At 38.4% G+C, this 20,151-nt stretch overlaps 1 pseudogene; it reads right to left on the bottom strand.

The window, feature by feature from the left end:
- Nucleotides 1–66: 66 nt before the first annotated feature.
- LOC123797560 (ATP synthase peripheral stalk subunit d, mitochondrial pseudogene) lies at nucleotides 67–563 on the bottom strand (annotated as a pseudogene).
- Between the last annotated feature and the right edge of the window lie 19,588 nt (nucleotides 564–20,151).

Raw genomic sequence — 20,151 nt, 5'->3', positions numbered from 1 at the left:
CCATATCATTATTTTTTATGTCCAGCATTTAAAATACAAGGGCCAGAGCTTTCTCCCAACTCAAGTTTATACATTTTCAATTGGCCTATGAGGTCAATAGGGATCCTTTTTGTCTAATCTGGTTTCTGGGAAGATTTCATTCAGGTCCTCAATGGTCATCTGATCAAATGGAATTATGTTCTTCGTCTTCTCTAACTCTTTTTCATATTCCTTAATCCTGGCATTTGAGAGAGACAATTAGTCAGCACAACTGTTCACATCTTCTTTTTCTTCAGCAACCACTCAAACGGTATATTTATCCTTGGCACAGGAAACTTCAGGGCCTTAAACTTCTTCTCAAAGTCACCTACCAAGCCAGTCTTTGCCACGTTGGCCTTGTAGCAAGCCCAGTCGATAGCAGGTGGTTTCTCGGGGAGAGCAGCCAACCTGGAGGTAAGTATCTCTTTCCAGGATTTCAGGGCGTTAGCAATGGCCTTCTGGTTTTGGGGTATGATCTCCCCAAAAGCTACCCAGTCAATGGTTTTTAGAGCAAGTTTTCGCCCAGCCATCTTGAGATCCTTCACCGACCCCAGTGGCCCACAGCCAACAGCAGCAAGAAACGGCTAAACCAAATTTATTTTAATTAATTTATATCACCATTGAACAAGTATAAAGCAATACAATTTAAAATCATATGCAGAGTTAATGACAGTAAAAAAAAAGACAAAGAAAAATGGGGCATATTTTTATATATAGTTTTACAACATCTTTGTTGAGACATAATTGACATACAAGAAACGGCATATTTACAGTTTGATTCATTTGGACATATATTTAAATCCTAAAAGCATCACCTCAGTCAATATGATGAACACATCCATAATGCCAACAAATTTCCTCATGTACCTTTGCATTTGCTCCTCCTACTTTTCTTTGTCCCTTCTTTCTGTCCCTTTCTGACTGCTCTCTGTCCTCTTCTTATCACTATAAATCAGTTTGCATTTTCCAGACTTTTTATAAGTGGAATCATGGAGTCTATACTTTTTTCTTTTACTTCCGTATTGGTGTAATTATTTTGAGAGTCATACGTGCTATATTGCATATATAAATTGTCTAACCTTTATTTAGTGAGGAGTGTTCCACTGTGTGGATATACCACAAGGTGTTTATTCATTCACCCGTTGATGGACATTTAGATGACTTCCAGCTTTTCACGATTACAAAGAAAGCTACGAGGAGCAACTGTCTGTAAGTTCTTCTATGGATATATGCTTCTATTTCTGATAGGTAAATAGCTAGGAATGAAATGTCTGGGTCATATAGTAGGGATATGTTTAATATTTTATGAAACTCTCAAAATGTTTTCCAGAATTATCCTCTGTTCATTTCAGTCAGCTGCATATGAGATTTCCAGTTGTTCCACATCCTTGGTGTGCTCGGTCCTCTGTGTGTGTGTGTGTGTGTGTGTGTGTGTGTGTGTGTGTGTCTTGCATGGCACCACTATGCACAATTTTCAGTTACCATGGTTTAGTTAAATAACACCAAGTAATAACAGTCCCCTAACAACACGGTTCAAATTTTAGTATCACAGGCAATGAGCTAAGTGTACAAGTGCAAACAGGGCTGCTAGCTCTTCATTCCACAAACCTCCATGTAACATGGACACATTGATCAGTAACTAATTGTGTCATTTCTTCTGAAGTATGTTGGTGGCTGTTCGCTCACGCTGCATCTGTTATTCCTTGTGTTCACACGGGACAACAAAGCATGTCATGGTGCTGCTCCCCGTCTCCCAGGGATAAACTCACCTGGCACTTTAGAAAATTAGATAGTTCAAAATGGTGTCAAAGAGGCCAACAAAAAGGAAAGTGCAGCAAAGAAATGAAAGGCGGTAACACTGGCAGTGAAATTTGAGTCAGACGTGAATGCAGTTGGGAAGGATATCCAACTGCGGGAACGCTGCCAGGGCTGCCGTTGGAGAGTCTAAGTATGCAGCCTGAGTCCCCTGGTGACGGCCAACTGAACAGCATCAAGGAGGAGGATGAAGACGAGGTGGTGACTGCACAAATCTGCCCATTAGAGGAACTCTCTGGAATATTTCACACCACTGAAAGGATGCAACACTGGAAGCCATCCAAACTTAGAAAGGAAAATGACAATTAACCAAGGTGTGCTCACTCTGTATTGTAAGGGACACGGGGAGAAGGAGGCAAAGACTGGCCACACTATTCTTGATACATCTTTTACAAAGAAATACGACACCTTAATTTTCAATGTTCCCAATGCTTTCACTTACAGATACTAGACAAATATTAGTGCTACTATTGTTTTTCATTTCCTTATACATTTATAACTGACAGTAATCACAGCGTCAGCTTGTACAATCATTTTTATGGTTCTTCGCCACGTGTGAAGCAAGGACTGAGGCTCTAAATTATAGACGTATACAGTTTAACTTTGGCAATAAATACATCACAGTTTCAAAAATAACTAAGGGGCAGTGGTACAACTATATTAAAGACAAAGTGTTGCCAATGTGGGAAATGGATGATTAGTAACTCCTTGGGAATGATGTCGTGGAAAGGGAACGTGTCAGGTTAGAGCAGCTAATGGCAAGAGTCAACCACTTCTTCTCGCTGCACCAAACTCTCCTGCATCCCAGTGGCCATGTCTATTTCTCATTATTCTAAGGCCATGAAGAGTCATTACCCACGATAAAGTATTACCTTCTCATTATGTCTCAAGTCCATGTACTTCTCGCCATCTCTTGCCTTTACGTGTACTCCTCTTTCATCCCATCTCAATCGGCCTAGTACACTGCAGGGTTCAAACATCTCTGTAAGTTCTGTAAGACTCATTCAAGCAGACACCGTCATTCCCACCTCTTCTCTACACTATCTATGGTACCCATGGTACAATAGCGTGTCTTCAGGGTCGTGCATACTTGTGAATATTTTCACTGGGTTCCTGGTATTCAGGTCTTTGTATCTGCAGTGATGTTGTAGATACACAATACATGTTTTTTAAATGGATGAATCTCTAGTGATGTATACATTCAATTTACTATGTTGCCTTTAACATAGATTTGTATCTTAAGCTTTCTCTAGTCTTCTGAGTGCCTAACATAATAGTTGAATGAAAATGTGAAATGAAGAACTTTGTTCACTGATGAATAAAAGTCAGACTTGACCAGTGGGGCATTGTTCAAGACGACATGTGACCCATGAGCCATTTTTCTAAGGATTGTGAAAAAATGAGAGAATTAAAGAATTGGTGATACTGTATTTAAAGCATTTTGCCCAAAGTATAAATTTAGTGTACCTATATGAAAATTTGATAAGCACAGACAGCATTGGTTTTTGTTGTTGTTGTTTTTACTTTGAATGCTAGCATAGCTTTACTGGAATTAGATTTAAAAAAAAGATTTAAGGCTGGGGGCGCCTGGGTGGCTCATCCTTAAGCGTCTGCCTTTGGCTCAGGGCGTGATCCCCGCGTTCTGGGATCAAGCCCCACATCAGGATCCTCCACTGGAAGCCTGCTTCTTCCTCTCCTACTCCCCCTGCTTGTGTTCCCTCTCTCCCTGGCTGTCTCTCTCCGTCAAATAAATAAATAAAATCCTAAAAAAAAAAAAAGATTTAAGGCCAAATCAGTGCCAAAAATAAATGGTTATATGTTACAATAAAAATATTAGACTGTAAATTTAACACATTATAAGTATTTTACCCTCTACATCTTAGGTTTAAAATAGATAAAGCTAAAAATTTCACAGAAATTTTTAAGAAATTTCTGTAGTTACAATGGCTGATTTTTAATATACCGTCTCTACAGTGGAACAAGCTGATTTTTAAAAAAGTTTTAATTAACTTGATCAAACGGACATATAGAGAACACATTCTTTGTACAAGTGTCTGCATACTGGGTCATGAGGCAATCTTTCAAAGGATTGAAATAATACAGAATATGTTACTTGTACTAAGACCTAATAGAACTACACTACGATCCAGGATTGCACTACTAGCAATTTACCCAAGGAATACAAATATACTAATTCGAAGGGTGACATGCACCTCGATGTTGATAGCAGCATTATCTACAATAGCGTTGATTGTAAAGTCAGAGTGGACTGAATTCAGATCCACTTTGTCACTTACTAGTTGTATGACCACAGGAACGGGAGTCCATTTCTTTACCAGCATTTGAATTATGTTAGTAGCCGTCATCCACTTCCTGACAGTTTTTAATTGGTATTGAACTTTTTATTTTTTACTTGTAGATCGACCATGAAAAATATAAAACATACATTATTGCCAAGTAATTATTAGCTATTATTATTTCTTCATATGTGTATGAGCCCAAATACACTGCCAGGATTGAAGCCTGCTGCTGTTTCTATTGCCTGATTTCAAACAGTTGAGTAAAATAAACAATGGTTCATAATCCATGCATACCATTTTTATCAGTTAAAATAATGGAGAGGGGCGCCTGGGTGGCTCAGTCCATTAAACGTCTGCCTTTGGCTCAGGTCATGATCCCAGGGTCCTGGGATCGAGCCCCACATCGGGCTCCCTGCTCAGTGGGAAGCCTGCTTCTCCCTCTCCCACTCCCCCTGCTTGTGTTCCCTCTCTTCCTGTGTCTCTTTCTGTCAAATAAATATAATCTTTAAAATAAATAAATAAAATTAAATTAAATAATGGAGAGTCTATAGCGAGAGTCTTAAAATGTTAGTTTAGGGGTGCCTGAATGGCGCAGTCGTTACGCGTCTGCCTTCAGCTCAGGGCATGATCCCAGCGTTCTGGGATCGAGCCCCACATCAGGCTCCTCCGCTAGGAGCCTGCTTCTTCCTCTCCCACTCCCCCTGCTTGTGTTCCCTTTCTCTCGCTGGCTGTCTGTCTCTGTCAAATAAATAAATAAAATCTTTAAAAAAAAATGTTAGTTTAACTTTTAGAGCTAAAGTTGGCAAAATTAAGTCCAGTCTCCTGTGTTTAGCAAAGTTACCACCCTTCTCAAGACAAGTAAAGCAGCCGAACACTCTTTAGTGTTTCAATGTATTAAATTCTATAGCTCATAGACCAAAAGTGGTATGTAATAGTATATGTATTGTATATCTATACTATATAAATGTATTAAAACTAAAGCTTAGATTGCAGTTTATGTTGTTTCCCATATTTAATTATTTTACTTTTTAAAAGATTTTTAAATTTATTTTAGTGGGGAGGAGCAGGGGGGAGAGAGAGAGACTCTCAAGCAGACTCCCCACTGAGCAAGAAGCATGACGACGCAGGGCTTGATCTCATGACCCCAAGATCATGACCTGAGCTGAAATCAAGAGTCGGACGCTAAACTGACCGAGCCACACAGGCGCCCCTATTTTATTTTTTTTATTTTAAAATATAATGTAAAAATGCATAATTTTATCTATAAATATATTTTATTTTAAGAATTAAATAACATTAGAGGGGATGCCTGGGTGACTCGGTCATTAAGCATCTGCCTTCAGTCCAGGTCATGATCTCAGGGTCCTTGGATTGAGCCCTGCATTGGGCTTCCTATTCAGTGGGGAGTCTGCTTCTCCCTCTGCCCTTCCCCCCTGCTACTACGCACTCTCTCTCTCAAATAAATAAATAAAATCTTTATTAAAAAAGAATTAAGTAACATTATTTTTTTTTCAGACAACATGTACTATTTTATTGAGCCTGGAAAGCTTTCAATACAGAAGTAGGAGGTCTGGCAAGGGGCAGATGGCAGACATGCTGGCCCTTGAGAACAGACATACCAGAGAAATCACATCATCAACAGCTGGACAGATCGCTGAGAAGAAGGACAATTTGTAGAGCTTGTAAAAAGCTATTTTATTATTTTATTTTATTTTATTTTTTACTTAATTCACAATACCTGCCAAAACTTTTGTCATGTAACTGAATTTGAAGCAACAATGGAAAGAAGAGAGGGGTTGATTATAGGATTGAACGCTAGGTGTTGCTAGTCATCTAGTTTATAAATCTAAGCAGCTATTTCTCAAAATCTTGCTTCTCCCTTTTCTGCATCAGTACTTTACTTTTTTTTATTGAAGTATAGTTAGCATACAATGTTATTTTAGTTTCAAGTGTACAGCATAGTGACTCGACAACTCTATACTTTTTGCTTCTTCACAAATGTTTTCCAGACACAATATTTAATCCGATGCCAACTTTCAGTAAAATCAGAGCTTATAAAAAGCTAAAACTCACAACATCTCAAAGTTTAAAAAAATACTTTGAACTCTCCACTCAATCTCTTTTAATTATATCTTAAAAGGTAAGACTTTATACCATCCAAATCTGGAATACAGTTATGATATCTAAAAAGTGATTCTTAATACAATTTTTAATGTATAACCTGCCTCCTTCCATACCCATATTAATTTGGGTATTTTTGCCATGAGGATTACAAATGATTCAGTTATGTTTTAACTTGGCTCAACAGGGCACATTTATTCTGGAACTATGCTAAATGAGTAAATTTCAAACTTGGAATTATAGTGTGTTTCTGTTTCTTCCTTTGCTACATAACCCAGGGGCTGGGGAAAGCCTGGTACAGAACACTAGGATTTGGGGGATAGATTTTTGGCTATGTCTGAAATCTACAGAACTTGATGGGCAAAATTCCGGTAAAAACGATTGTAATTATAGCTTCCATTGGTCAGGCAGGGTTTTGTGTTTAACTTTTTTTCTGTTCAACAGCAGTGGAGGCAACAAAAGTAATGAGCCCCAGGAAAGGAATGGAGAGGCTACGTATTAGCCTCTGGGTCAGTCAAAGGGTATGTTCCGGGGGCCTGCTTAAGCACCCCACAGAGAGAGCAGGATGATTGTAGGGGAGCCATGAAGGTGCCCAGTAACTGTTGTTGCAAAAACATCAGAAGACATTTCTAGAGAAAGTCACACTTTTTTAAAATTATGCATCACAATGACTGATATCTGTGATTAAACTTCTGATTTGTTACCCATCCATGCCATACAATGTAAAATATATCAAAGAATCTGGAGAACATGTAGAAACAGGTGCTTTGTGGAAAATTTAAATCAGACAACACTGTCCTTTAAGGTAACAAAGCCACTATGAAGTGGTATTTATCTCCGGTAGTAAGAATCCACTGTGATAGGTCCTTTAGAAAAAGATTTCTTATCAAGATTATAGGAATGAGTGCTGCGGTTCACAAAGATAGGCCAGCTTTCTGCTTATTCTGCTTCAGAATATTCAAAAATTTAAAAAAAGATAGAAATAAATGCAAACTGATTGACTTTCCTGAGTCTCATCTTCCCTAATTTTTGAGTAGGAAAATGAGATAGTACCTGCCATCAAATCAGGTACATGAGTTCACCCAGTAGACTGAATATTTTGGGAGATGTTGGTGGCTTAAGCTTCATTCTTTGGAAATATGAAATCGGATGATTAAAACTTTAAATTTCTAAAGATTTTCTCATCAAATGTTTAATTTTTACTTTTTTTCCCCCATATAATAATACTCAATACAATGGAATACCAGGTAAAACCAATGTTTAGAGCCTTGACTAAATAATGCTGAAAACATAGAGTTAAAAAGCAAACAAGCTGAGGCAAAATTTCTGCTAGAATCTGGTAATCTTTCAAGTAGAGCTGCTTTGCTAAAATCAAGAATGTGAAGCACCATTGAGAAAGAACTTGAATTCCTTCCTAAACAGTTTTCAAGTGGCAATCCACCCAAATGCTAGCTTTTCCAATCCAAAAGACAGGATTTCTTCAAGGGAAATCTTAAGTAAAAAAATAAATATTAAGGCGAGTGAACATTGTGCAACTGTGCAAATCCTTACACGGGTCCACTTGACTGTCTAGGCATGCAGCAGCAGCTTTCCTTGTAAATATTTTGTGTGCTATTATTTCTGCCATTAATTTCCACTAGACGAAATCCTACTCATCCTTTAAGACTGGGGATATATGTAGGGGCACCTGGGTGGCTCAGTCGTTAAGCGTCTGCCTTCGGCTCAGGGCTTGATCCCGGAGTTCTAGGATTGAGCCCCACGTCAGGCTCTTCTGCTATGAGCCTGCTTCTTCCTCTCCCACTCCCCCGGCTTGTGTTCCCTCTCTCGTTGGCTGTCTCTATCTCTGTCAAATAAATAAAAACTCTTAAAAAAAAAAAAAGACTGGGGAATATATGTAATCTTTCAGGAAGCTTCCTTGTGCCCCCAGAGCTGAGTTAATCACTTCCTTTTCCTCCATACTTCTCACTCCATAGGGACTATCTATTTACCTGTTTATTTTTCCTATAGGGGAAAAAATATCTTTTTCCTCTACTCTTTCAAATTCTTGACTGCAACCCCTGTAACAAAAGACAGGAAAACAAAGAAAAAGCATGTGAATTTATTATTTTTAAAGATTCATTTATTTATTTAGAGACAGAGTGACACAGAGAAAGAGCGAGCAAGCGGTGGGAGGGGCAGAGGGAGACAGAGAGAGGGAGAGAATATCCAGCGGACTCCCCGCTGAGCCTGGAGCCCCCTGCCAGGCTCGATCCCATGACTCTGAGAACACAACCTGAACTGAAACCAAGAGTCCGTTCAACTGACTGAGCCACTGGGTGCCTCAATGAATTTATTTAATATAAGTTTTACACGACAGGAGAACCTTCATACGGAAATGAAAATCCAAAGAAGTGGTTTAACTTGAGTGATTTTATGCTAGGTTTGATGAAGAAAGGAAAGATATAACAGGACAAAAGATATGAGGTAAATATACTAAACTGAGGGAAATTTCTTAACAGGACTGTTCAGATTCCTCTCTGTCCCTTGTCTTCAAATATAAGGATGTTCCTTTCCTCTTGGTATAGAAAGGATACCTCTCCTCTGAGGGTTGTGTGACTCGCTTTGGGGGAAAGTCAGAAAGTCCTTCCTGCCACAGCCATTTCTCAAATTCCTTCAGCCTGAAATGTTTAGCATTCTAAGGTACCATATTTTGGGGTAGTGTGTCCGGAACCTCACCATTCCATGTAGTGAACAAGGATTTGATTCTCATTGTTCTCCACATCTTCAAGTCTCTAACCAGCTAGCACTGTATCCCTTACACAGTAGCTGCTTAATTCCTGCTTCTTAATGTTGAATAAACAATAACATAACCCAGACGACAATGCTTGCTCTCCCTTTGGAATCTGATGCTAATAGCACACATTCTTTGCCTCCCCCTAGGAGGCACTTGGTAAGCCTTCAGTGCGCCCTCTTTCCCTTTTAGTAGGCTTTATTTTTATTTATTTATTTTTATTTTTTTATTATAATATTATTTTTTATTATATTATGTTAGTCACTATACAGTACATCCCTGGTTTTTGATGTAAAGTTCGATGATTCATTAGTTGCGTATAACACCCAGTGCACCATGCAATACGTGCCCTCCTTACTACCCATCACCAAAGTAGACTTTATTTTTAGAACAATTTTAAGTTCACAGCAAAATGGTTTGGAAAGTACAGAGAGTTCCCATCTACCTCCGTAGTTGCACAGCCTCCCCCGTTACCAACACCCCGTACCAGAGTGGTACCTTCGTTATCATCGATGAACCAACACTGACACATAATTATCACCCAGAATTCATAGTTTACACTAGGGTTAACTCTGGGTGTTGGACATTCTATAGACTACGACAAATGTGTATGACCATTATAGTATTGCATGGAGTACCTTAATTGCCCTAAAAATTCTCTAAGCTCCACCTATTCCTCCCGCCTTCCACCCTAACCCCTGCTGTTTTACATTTAGATCCATTGTGAGTCAATTTTTGTAAAGGGTGTTAAGATTTGTGTCTAGATTCACTTTTGTGTATGTGAATGTCCAGTTATTTCAGCACTATTTGTTTAAAAAGACAATTTTTTTTTCACTGTATTGCCTTTGCTCCTTTGTCAAAGACCAGTTGATATATTTTTATGGTTTTTTCTGGTTCTCTATTCTGTCCCATTGATTTGTCTATTGTTTCAGCAATACCACACCGTCTTGACTACTGTAGTCTTACAGTAAGTCTTGAAGTCAGATAGTGTCAGTCCTCCAACTTTGTTCTTCTTCAATATTGCGTTAGTCGATGCTTTTTTCAATCTGCCACAGCTGCTGATCAAACACAGGAGAGTAGAAGAGTGAGTCTATAAGTATATTTAGTAAGGACAGCACAGCCTTCATAAAAGCATTTCGAGGCATGGAGTAAATCACAGAGTTGCTGGCACACAGAAAAGAGGAAGAGATGAAGATGACAGATAGATCAAGACACAGAGGACACAAAAGCAAAAGTGAAACTCAGCAGAAGTCTTCCTAAAGCCACAATTGGATGATAAAGGAGATGGTCAGTGATTTGAAGAAATTGGATGGAGAATCATAAACCAAATAGATATAAATATGACTGCAATATTTTGTTCTAACTTAAAATTGTCCGTGTATCAGCTAGCGTTCAGTTCTAAGCCATAGCCTTCCCTTGGCTTGGTTAGTTAGAATTCAGCTTTGTCCTTGTCTTAAACACACAATGCCTTATGTTTTCCTGTATAAGTTTCTGCAAATGAAGCAAAATTTAAGGATCCTTCGAAAGTAGTCTGAGGGCATAATCCTTTTAGACTCCACCTCCCTAAACTTTTATAGTTTATTTTTAATATGACAGCATTTTTTGGGAAATTCTCTTCTATGGACTTTTCAGAATTGGGCAAAAAAACCCAAAAAACAAAAGAACACCGCCCACACATTTCATCATCTATGTATAAAATTTTTTATTACATTAAATAAATTATTCCTATAACAAATACAATTGGCATTAAAAATAGGTTCAAGGGCGCCTGGGTGGCTCAGTCAGTTGAGTGTCCAACTCTTGGTTTCAGCTCCGGTCATGATCTCAGGGTCATGGGATCCAGCCCTGCGTCCTACTCTGTGTTCAGAGGGGAGTCTGCTTGGGCTTCTCTTTCTCTCTGCCTCTCCCTCCTCCCCCCCCACCAAAAAGTGAATAAACAAATCTTTAAAAAAATAGGTTCGAGGAAGTCACTTGAAATGTAAGAACTGCAAAGATAGAAACTTTTTTGTTGTTTTTGTTTTGTTTTGTTTTGGCATAATATCCTTCCCTAGCAACTTCCGCAATAATTCAGCGTAAATACATTTGTTTGCTAGATTTAATCAGCTAGGGCAAACTCATGACTGATGGTTATGATCACATTTTGCACCTAACTTTTGCTCCATAGCTTGAGGACAGCTGAACTTGAATTTCCGCCCCCATGAACCCAGTGCAGTAAATCTCAGCCTCAAAAAGCAGCCAAGTCAGAGATTCCCTAGACTCGCAAAACTGTATTTCTATCTATCTAGTGTCTTTCACTCAAATAAGTCATCCTTAACTTTGTACTCGTGCCTATATTTGTCATTCCTTTATTCCTCTTGGTAAATATTTCCATTTTAAATCTATTACTTTGATTTTCTTCATGTTAATTGAATTTATGAATGGTATATTTTTAATTAATATTTTTATCATTTTGTGTTTAGTATTATAAACTATTTTTCTCTATCCTGGTTTCAATCTTGTTTTCTATGAATTTATTTTATCATTTAAATATGTTACATAATCACTTGGCTCATTTATAAACAACAGCATGTATCAGCATTCCTCAAACATACATGCCTGGATTTATATATTCTTGCAAACGGTAAAACCTCCTTTGTTTGTTGCTTTTGGTTTGATCCAGGTTGTGGTCTAGAGTAATATGTAATTTCTCCTCTAAATCTGGATACTTTGGAAGTGAAAAGTTGCCAGGCAAACTCCGTGTTAGCAACCTGGGTATGAATACACTATTTCTCATGCATATCTAGCTCACTCTGGAGAGTTGATGGCAAGCTCCAGATTAGGTCCTTGTCAATACCTAGTTTTGATAGCACACACACTTCCAGTGTTATATGCTAACAAACAGTTTCGTATTGTGTTTATATGTTGTATGTTAGGGGGTGATTTTCTAGGTAACCTTGTTTGGCTCTTGTACATTGCCTTGTTTGCCATAATGTTCATTTTTATTCGAGAGTGTTCTGATCATTCTGTGATCAAGAATATTCAGAGATGCAGACATTTGCTTTCCACTGCATCTTCAAGAGTCATAGGCAGAAATTGGTGAGAAATGGACTTCTAAAAAATGTCCTTGTAATTTTTTGCTTTTGGAGGGAGAGTCTGACCGCCTTTTCACACATTATGTTCTGCCTGTTTTAACTCTTGAATGCTATATAGTATTTTCTTCATTTTGCCACCTCAACAATTATTAGATAGGTGAGTTAGAAAATTTAACGATATTTCTGCAGAAAAATTTAAGAATGAAAGTGTGTTTTTATATCAAGTAGAAATGATAATTTAGAGTAATATAAGAATCTGGTATTATTCATCATTAAAAATAGTTGCCAGCAACTCCCAGGGACAAACTATATACAGTCCTTTAGTTCCTAATAAGTCATCAAATTCCTAGAAGATGCCTGTGAATGCTAAACCAAGGGGGAGAATCTGATTAATATTTATGTAACAGTAAAATCCCTCTCCCTGGAAATTTTACACATATAATTTTACAATGTTATAAATGAGGGGCGAACACCATTTGTGGTTGTCATGTATATATAAAACCTTTTATGTTGAAAACACAGTGGTATTAAGTATGTATCTGGAAGAATGAGCTGAAATGCTTTCGAAGTGGATCAGTATTCATAATGGATAGAACCAGATTTGGGGGACATGTGTAAGTGTTTTTTCTGCTAGAAGGATAGCACTTGTGAGAACTGAGGAAAAAATACAGCATTTAATCTAATAATATCCCCCTAAAACTTGGTTATGTAAAAGCGTAATAAGCCTATGTTTTCATAATCAAACTTAGACTATGCATTTGGGCAACAAATGTTCAGTTTTAAGTACCGCAAATTGTTTCTGATCAACTCTACAAAAACCAATCTCACCACCATATCTACACAAAGAGAGTTAGCCTTGGTGGATTTGAAATTTCAATTAACCTAAACACCTCTTTCTCCATCCTTCAAGATGTGTGGCTATATGTTTAATTTATGAAGAAAGGAATGGATGAGTATGTGTTAATACTTTGTTGAAAAGAATTAATAATGATACGTCACACTATAGTAATGGTATTACTACAATAATAATTTACATTTTCATTATGGGAATCTCAATTAGAAAAATGTGAAGTGGAATGCACCAAATACCTTACTTATTTTTAAATACAAACAATTGGGAACACCTGGGTGGCTCAGCTGTTGAGCATCTGCCTTCGGCTGAGGTCATGATCCCAGGGTCCTGGGACTGAGTCCTGCATTGGGCTCCCCCCGCATGGGACTCCCCCTGCATTAGGCTCCCTGCTCAGCTGGGAGCCTGCTTCTCCCTTTCCCTCTGCCTGCTGCTCCCCCTGCTGTGCTCTCTCTCTCTCTGTCAAATAAATAAATAAAATCTTTAAAAAAAATACAATTGTTCTCTTAAATTCAAAAGTAGTTAAAATACATTTTGTTTTTTTATTGCTGTTGGAAAGAATGAATGGTAGCTAATTTTTGTTACAGTTTTGTTGTGTATACATACAGTTGACCCTTGAACAACATAGGATTAGGGGTGCCAACCCACCGCATGGTTAAAAAGACAATTATCATATGGTTTCACTCATCTATGGAACATAAGAAATAGGAAGATTGGTAGGAGAAGGAAGGGAAGAATGAAGGGGGGGTAAACAGAAGGGGGAATGAAGCATGAGAGACTGTGGACTCTGGGAAAGAAACTGAGGGCTTCAGAGGGGAGAGGGGTGGGGGATTGGGATAGGCCAGTCATGGGTATTAAGGAGGGCACATATTGCATGGAGCACGGGGTGTTATATGTAAACAATGAATCATGGAATATTGCATCAAAAACTGGGGATGTACTGTATGGTGACTAATATAACAAAATAAAAATTATAATTAAAAAATCCACATATAACTTGATTCCTTAAAAACTTAATTACTAATTGTCTATTGTTGACCAGAAGCCTATACATATTTTGTATATTATATGTAACAAATACTGTATTCTTACAATAAAGTAAGCTAGAGAAAAGAAAATGTTATTAAGAAAATCATAAGGAAGAGAGAATACATTTACATTTACTGTTCTGTATTCATTAGTACCGTGAGTTTACATCATCCGTTTACGAGACGAATCATCTGTCTGTCAGTACCTACATCAGTACTGTCTATGATTGTCGATGTCATATGTATTACTAACACTAGATATAAAAAATGGAAAGATAGAATGAAAAAGAAATTTACATTTATTTACAGGTAAATGATTCAAGCATTGATAATGAAGAAGCAATATTATTGCTTTATGGTAGCCTAGTGTAATTGATACAATTTCTTCATGGTAGCCTCGCCTGTATACTTGTGAATGAATCATTCTGGCATTATAGTCATATTCATAATACAATATTGGAAACATTGTTACATTTTTTAACAAAACACTTACCTGTGATGATAGGCTGATACATAGTTGTTCCAATTATAAGAGAGAGAGTCATACTGTATAGCAATGTAATTCTTTAAAAGCAAAGTTATAAAACAGTGAGAAAACGATACATTTTTGATTTTATATTAAATATCACGCACCTTATGCCTGTGTCAGGATAGGCTCTGCACTTCCATACGAGCCTTACACATGATGTTCTGTGTGATGACCACTGATGAAAATGATGATGTCACAAATGTGTCCCATAGAGGTCTTGCCATGCAGTTATTAGATTTTCACACAAAGACAGTCACACCCACACAAGTTTATGAACAGGTAAGTTTATTTATAAGTATGGCAAGATGATTATTTACTCTTTATTAAGTGGAATGACTCATCATCAAGATCTTCATCCTCTTCATCTTCGCGTTGGGTGGGTTGAGGAGGAGGAAGTGGAAGAGGAGGAAAGGGATGTCTCAGGGATGGCAGAGAGGCAGGCACACTCACTGTAACTTGACAGAAATAAATCATAGTCTTTGTCTGACTTTTTTCTTTTTCATTTCTCTAAAAATGTTTCTAGATGATACCAATCCTTCTTCCACTGTCTCCTTTAGTTTCAGTGTCCATATCAGAGAGGAGTCCATGTCATAAAAGAAGTCAAAAGCAGTCTTAAATAATCAGAACGCTTCTGCCAGATTGTCTAACGTCGATTTGTTTTCTGGCACTGCTTCCTCTATGTCTTCTTCCTCGTCATCTGGCACTGGCTTGGAAGCACTCATCTCCGTCAAGTCGTCTTCCAGTAATTCCTCTGATGGGGTGTTAAAGCTCTTGAATTTCTCCAAGATCCATATCTTGAAACTCTTTACTAACCCACCCTTTTCTTTTTCTATCTCCATGCTCTCTTTCATAATATTCTTGATTGGCTCCATCATAAACCCTGTGAAGGCATGCACAGCACCTGGACACAATTTTCTTCAGTAGTAATTTGTTGTTTGGTGGTTGATGGTTTTCATAGCTTTTTCTATAATGATACTGGCATCTTCGGTAGTGCAATCCTTCCAGACTTTCATATTATTTTCTCCACAGGGGTTCTGTTCCCTAACATTGACAATCCTTTCCATAGAGTACTGTGCATAATGAGGTCCTCATGACTCCCTGATCTACAGGCTGAACTGGAGACATTATGTTTGGAGGCAAGTAAACCATTTTGATACCCTTGGTGTTGAACTCATAAGGTTTCTGAGTGATCAGAGGCATTGTCCAATATCAAAAAAAAACTTTAAAAGACAATCTCTTACTGGCAAGGTACTTCTTGACTTCAGGGGCAAAACGTCGATGGAACCAGTCCAGAAACAGTGTTCTTATTGTCCAGGCCTTCTTGTTGTACAACCACAAGAGTGGTAGCTGGTGTTTCTTGTTTCTGTTCAAGGCGTGGGGGTTAACAGCTTTACAGATAAGGGCAGTCCTGATCGTAAACCCAACCGCGTTCCCACAAACCAGTAGAAGTAGGCTATCCCTTCTTGCCTTAAAGCCTGGTGCTCACTTCTTTTCCTTACTAACAAGTGTCCCTTGTGGCATTTTTGCCAGCATAGGACATTTTTTGGGTCTGTATTAAAAAGCTCTTCAGGCAAATATCCTTTCTCTTGAATGATTTTTTCCCCCATCCCTTCCTCAATGATTTTCTTAACAGCATCTGGGAACTGTGTGCTGCCTCTAGGTGGGCAGAAGCTGTTCTCTTGTATGACATTTTTTAGGCCAAAACTTTTTCTAAAATTATCAAACCATCCTTTGCTGACATTAAATTCTCCAGCTTTAGATCCTCCACCTTCCTTTTGCTTTAAATGTCATATAATAGCTTGGCTTTTTCTCAATTCAGAGTCTATAGGTAACCCTTTGTTACAGCAACCCTGCACCCATAGAAAAACTGCATCCTCAATGTGAGATAAAAAGGTATTTTACCAGAAGTGCAAGGTTTTCACTGTAAAGCTGGCGTAGTTACAATCTAATACTGCATTTTCACGTTTGCTTACATTTCTCTCTACTGGGAAAGGCAGCGGTCTGTAAGTGTATACATTTTGATAAATTTTAAATTTTATAATAGAGCTGTGTGTTTTTTATAGGAGTAAATGATAAAATAGACTAGTATCTACATAAATTTGATGCATTCATGACATACCTAACTTTTCCTTAATTTTTGTCAATATTTCTGGGCTATATAGTTCATCTGTGAGCATTTTAAAATTGTTGAAAATCTCCAAAAAATTTTCCAACATATTTATTGAAAAAACATTCACATGTAAGTGGACCTGCACAGTTCAAACCGTGTTGTTCAAAGGTCAACTATAACTTGTTTCTTTTTATTAGTGCATAGTATTCTGTGGCAGAGATGGACCGCCTCTTTTTCCATTTATTCACTGAAGCTAATTGGGTTTTTAGCTATTATGGCTTGGGGCTATTACAAATAATATTGCTGTGAATATCTGTGTACATCTTTCTGCATTAAAATAAATAATCATTTTCCTGGTATGTGTACCTAAGAGTTTAATTGCTGAGTCATAGGCCTATAGTAAGTCCATCTTTAGTTTTATTTTTTTAAAAATATTTGTTGTTTCATTTGAGAATAATAGCAAAAGTAAACCCACTACATGTTAACATAACTCATTTTTATTTTGTTTTTTAAATTTAAATTCAATTAGCCAACATATAGTAAGTACATCATTAGTTTTTGGGGTAGCGTTCAATGATATGATTCATTAGTTGCGTGTAACACCCAGCGCTTTTCACAGTATATCCCCTCCTTAATGCCCCTCTCCCAGTTACCCCATCCCTCCACCCACCTCCCTTTCCACAACCTTCAGTTTGTTTCCCAGAGTTGAGAGCTGACAAAAGATTTCCCAAAGTGGTTGCACCATTTTACGTTTCCAACAACAACATATGAAAGGTCAAATTTCCTACATCCTTACTAGTATTTGTGTTACTTCTATTTTTTACTTTAGCCATTATAATGGGCATTTAGTGATATCTCATTGTGGTTTTAATTTTCAATATCTTCAATGGCTAATGATGTTAAACATTTTTGCATGTGCTTATTTGACATCTGTATCTCTTCTTCAGTAACATGGCTGTTCATGTCTTTTGCCCATTTTTAATGGGATTGTTTGTTGTTGAGTTTTGAGAATTTTTAAAAATATATTCTCAATACAAGTCCTTTGTCGGATATGTAGTTTGAAAATGTTTTCTCTTAATCTGTAGTTTATCTTTTCACCTTCATAACAGAATCTTCCATGGAAGTGCATTTTTAAATTTTGTTGACTCCAATTGATGAAGTTTCCTTCTATGTCTTATCGTTTTATCTTCTTAATTGAATCTTTCACTTTTTTTTTTTTTTATGTTTGGAAAGCTGCGATCTACCAATCTGGAGTGGCCTGCCTCTTTCTTCCATCTCTCCCTGCTCTCCTCGTACGTTTCAGAGGACACGGAGGAAGCTCTGAGAGGGTTGTGAACCGACAACATCTCAAAGACAGTCATCTCTGCTACCTTCTTCACCATGGCAGGCCAGTGTTGAGACAGCACCAAGAATAAAAGTCACCACTCAATAAATACCTGTCAAATTAGGTGTGAGGCTTAAGAATGATTTTCTGATGAAAAGTTGCTTACCAACTGATCTGTTATCAGTTCAATTCAGCATTTCAAGGGATCTAATAACTTTTGCAGGACACTGTGTTACCTCCTACCTGGGAGTTAGGGAAGCAGGAAGTGGCAGGTGGGTTATACTAGAGGGGATGGCTGGAGCTGTTGGAGAAGATTTTTGTCCTCATTTATTATTCATTTGTGTCCTTCTCAGTGTCTAGAAAGTGCTCTGGCCTAGAAGCTCTTTATTTCTGCTCCCTCACAGGGTACCATGGTTTCCACTCTAGACTCTATGGCTTTGGCCACCTTTGCTCAGCATCACGTTTTCATATGGGACTGAGCAAGATGGTGACTTGGGCCCCAGTATCCAAAAGAGCTATAAAGAGTTCAGTACCTCCTTGCCTTTGGAGTTCCTCAGTATGTGGAGGGCTGTTGGTTCTATTAGGCACAAGGAGACTTTGGCCCCACCTCTAATCCTTGGAGCAGCTGAGGTCAGTCAGAAAGGAAGCAGGGGATTGATGGGATCCAGGGAATGGGTCTCCAAACCAGCAAGAAGTCATATTTACCTTCAAGGTGGAGCAGAATAGTACACTTATAGTTTTCAGCCCACTTAAAGCTTTTTTTTTTTTTTTTTTTTTTTGGAACAACTTAACCTGTTTCACTATCTGGAAAGAAAATGTAACCAAAAAACAACAAAATCAAAAAACCTTCATAGACTTTTGATGTTTTAACCTATACAAATCCCTAGACCAGATCTTGGGACTCCCTGACCTGTTCTCCAGCCTGGAGAGGAGCACAAGCAATGAACTTCTAATGCTTTCTTTCTGCACAAAACCAGCACTAACTTGGGGATCTGTAGATGTGTTCTCGCCCCACTTTGAAAGAAAAACCAAAAGTCTCACTTAGGCTACTTGTTTTAACCACCTTCAACCACTTTCTTCCATTAAAGGAAAAACAGTAGAGTCTTATATATCGCCCAGTTGACGATACAGTTTGGTTAATATGTCCACTATGCCCATCAGCTCTCTGTCCCTTACAGAATCTCTTCCTTACATCCAAGAATTATTTCGTAGTATATATATAATTTTGTATTCTATTATTTCATGTATATACAATTTTTGACAGGAAACAAGGTGCCTCTGGATCAGAAAACAGACATTCATCACTCATAGAACATCCTGGTGCCAGCTCCTCATGCCCTAATTTCCACGGGGTGTTGCAATGAGGGCCAGGTGCTCACCTCCGCGCGCCCTGCGGTTGCATCACAGGAGAGGAACGCTGAGATTGTAAGACTTGGAACTGACACGGAGCAGCTGGCATGCAGCTCGTGCAGGCAACAGAGAGAAAGAGAAGCCCCGCCTTTACATGGAAGGGAAGGCAGGGGGTGAGGTGAAAGAAGGTAAGATTCTTCTACTACATATTCAAATTCCTTGTGTTCATTAAAGATTAATTTTTTTTAACGGTAATCCTTTGTTCGACTTCTCAAAGACAAGCATCTCTCCCACTTTGTTCGCCATGGCAGACCAGCGGCGATGCAGCATCGGGAATAGGGACACTGCTCAATAAATATCCACTGAATGAAGCCGAGGTTTGGGATTAATTATCTGATAAAGAATTCCCTGGCAACTCACTGTGGTTATAATAAACACACAACACATGCATATAGAGAAGGGCTGGGCCTCCATGAGCCAGTAGCCTGCATGTTCCCAATGATGGTCCATGATCAGGTTATAGTAGTGGTTCTGAACTGACATCTGTACATCACTCCTGAATCCTCTTAGCCTCTCTTCTGACTATAGCCCCTGCTGCAAGCACAGTCCCACGCTGAGCTCCGACCTGCTTCACGCAGGTTCAGTGTGCAGCTTATCTTCAGTATCTGCTTTTATTTTGTGTCTACTGCCCTGGGCTTCTGTACCACTGCTGCTACCTGAAGGCACCTGCAAGAATCCACTTATCCCACAGATCTGCATAACCAGAATTGCAGGAGAGTCTCTACCCTTTGGGTCACCTTTGATGGGAGGATGATAAGAATGAATGCTTCTCTGGGGCACCTGGGTGGCTCGGTCGGTTAAACAT

Source organism: Ursus americanus, chromosome 11 (assembly GCF_024610735.1).
Source record: "Ursus americanus isolate L20-20 chromosome 11, mUrsAme1.1.p, whole genome shotgun sequence".
Classification (NCBI taxonomy): domain Eukaryota; kingdom Metazoa; phylum Chordata; class Mammalia; order Carnivora; family Ursidae; genus Ursus; species Ursus americanus.
The sequence above is the reverse complement of the archived record's forward strand: the minus strand, read 5'-3'. Positions and strand labels throughout refer to the sequence as shown.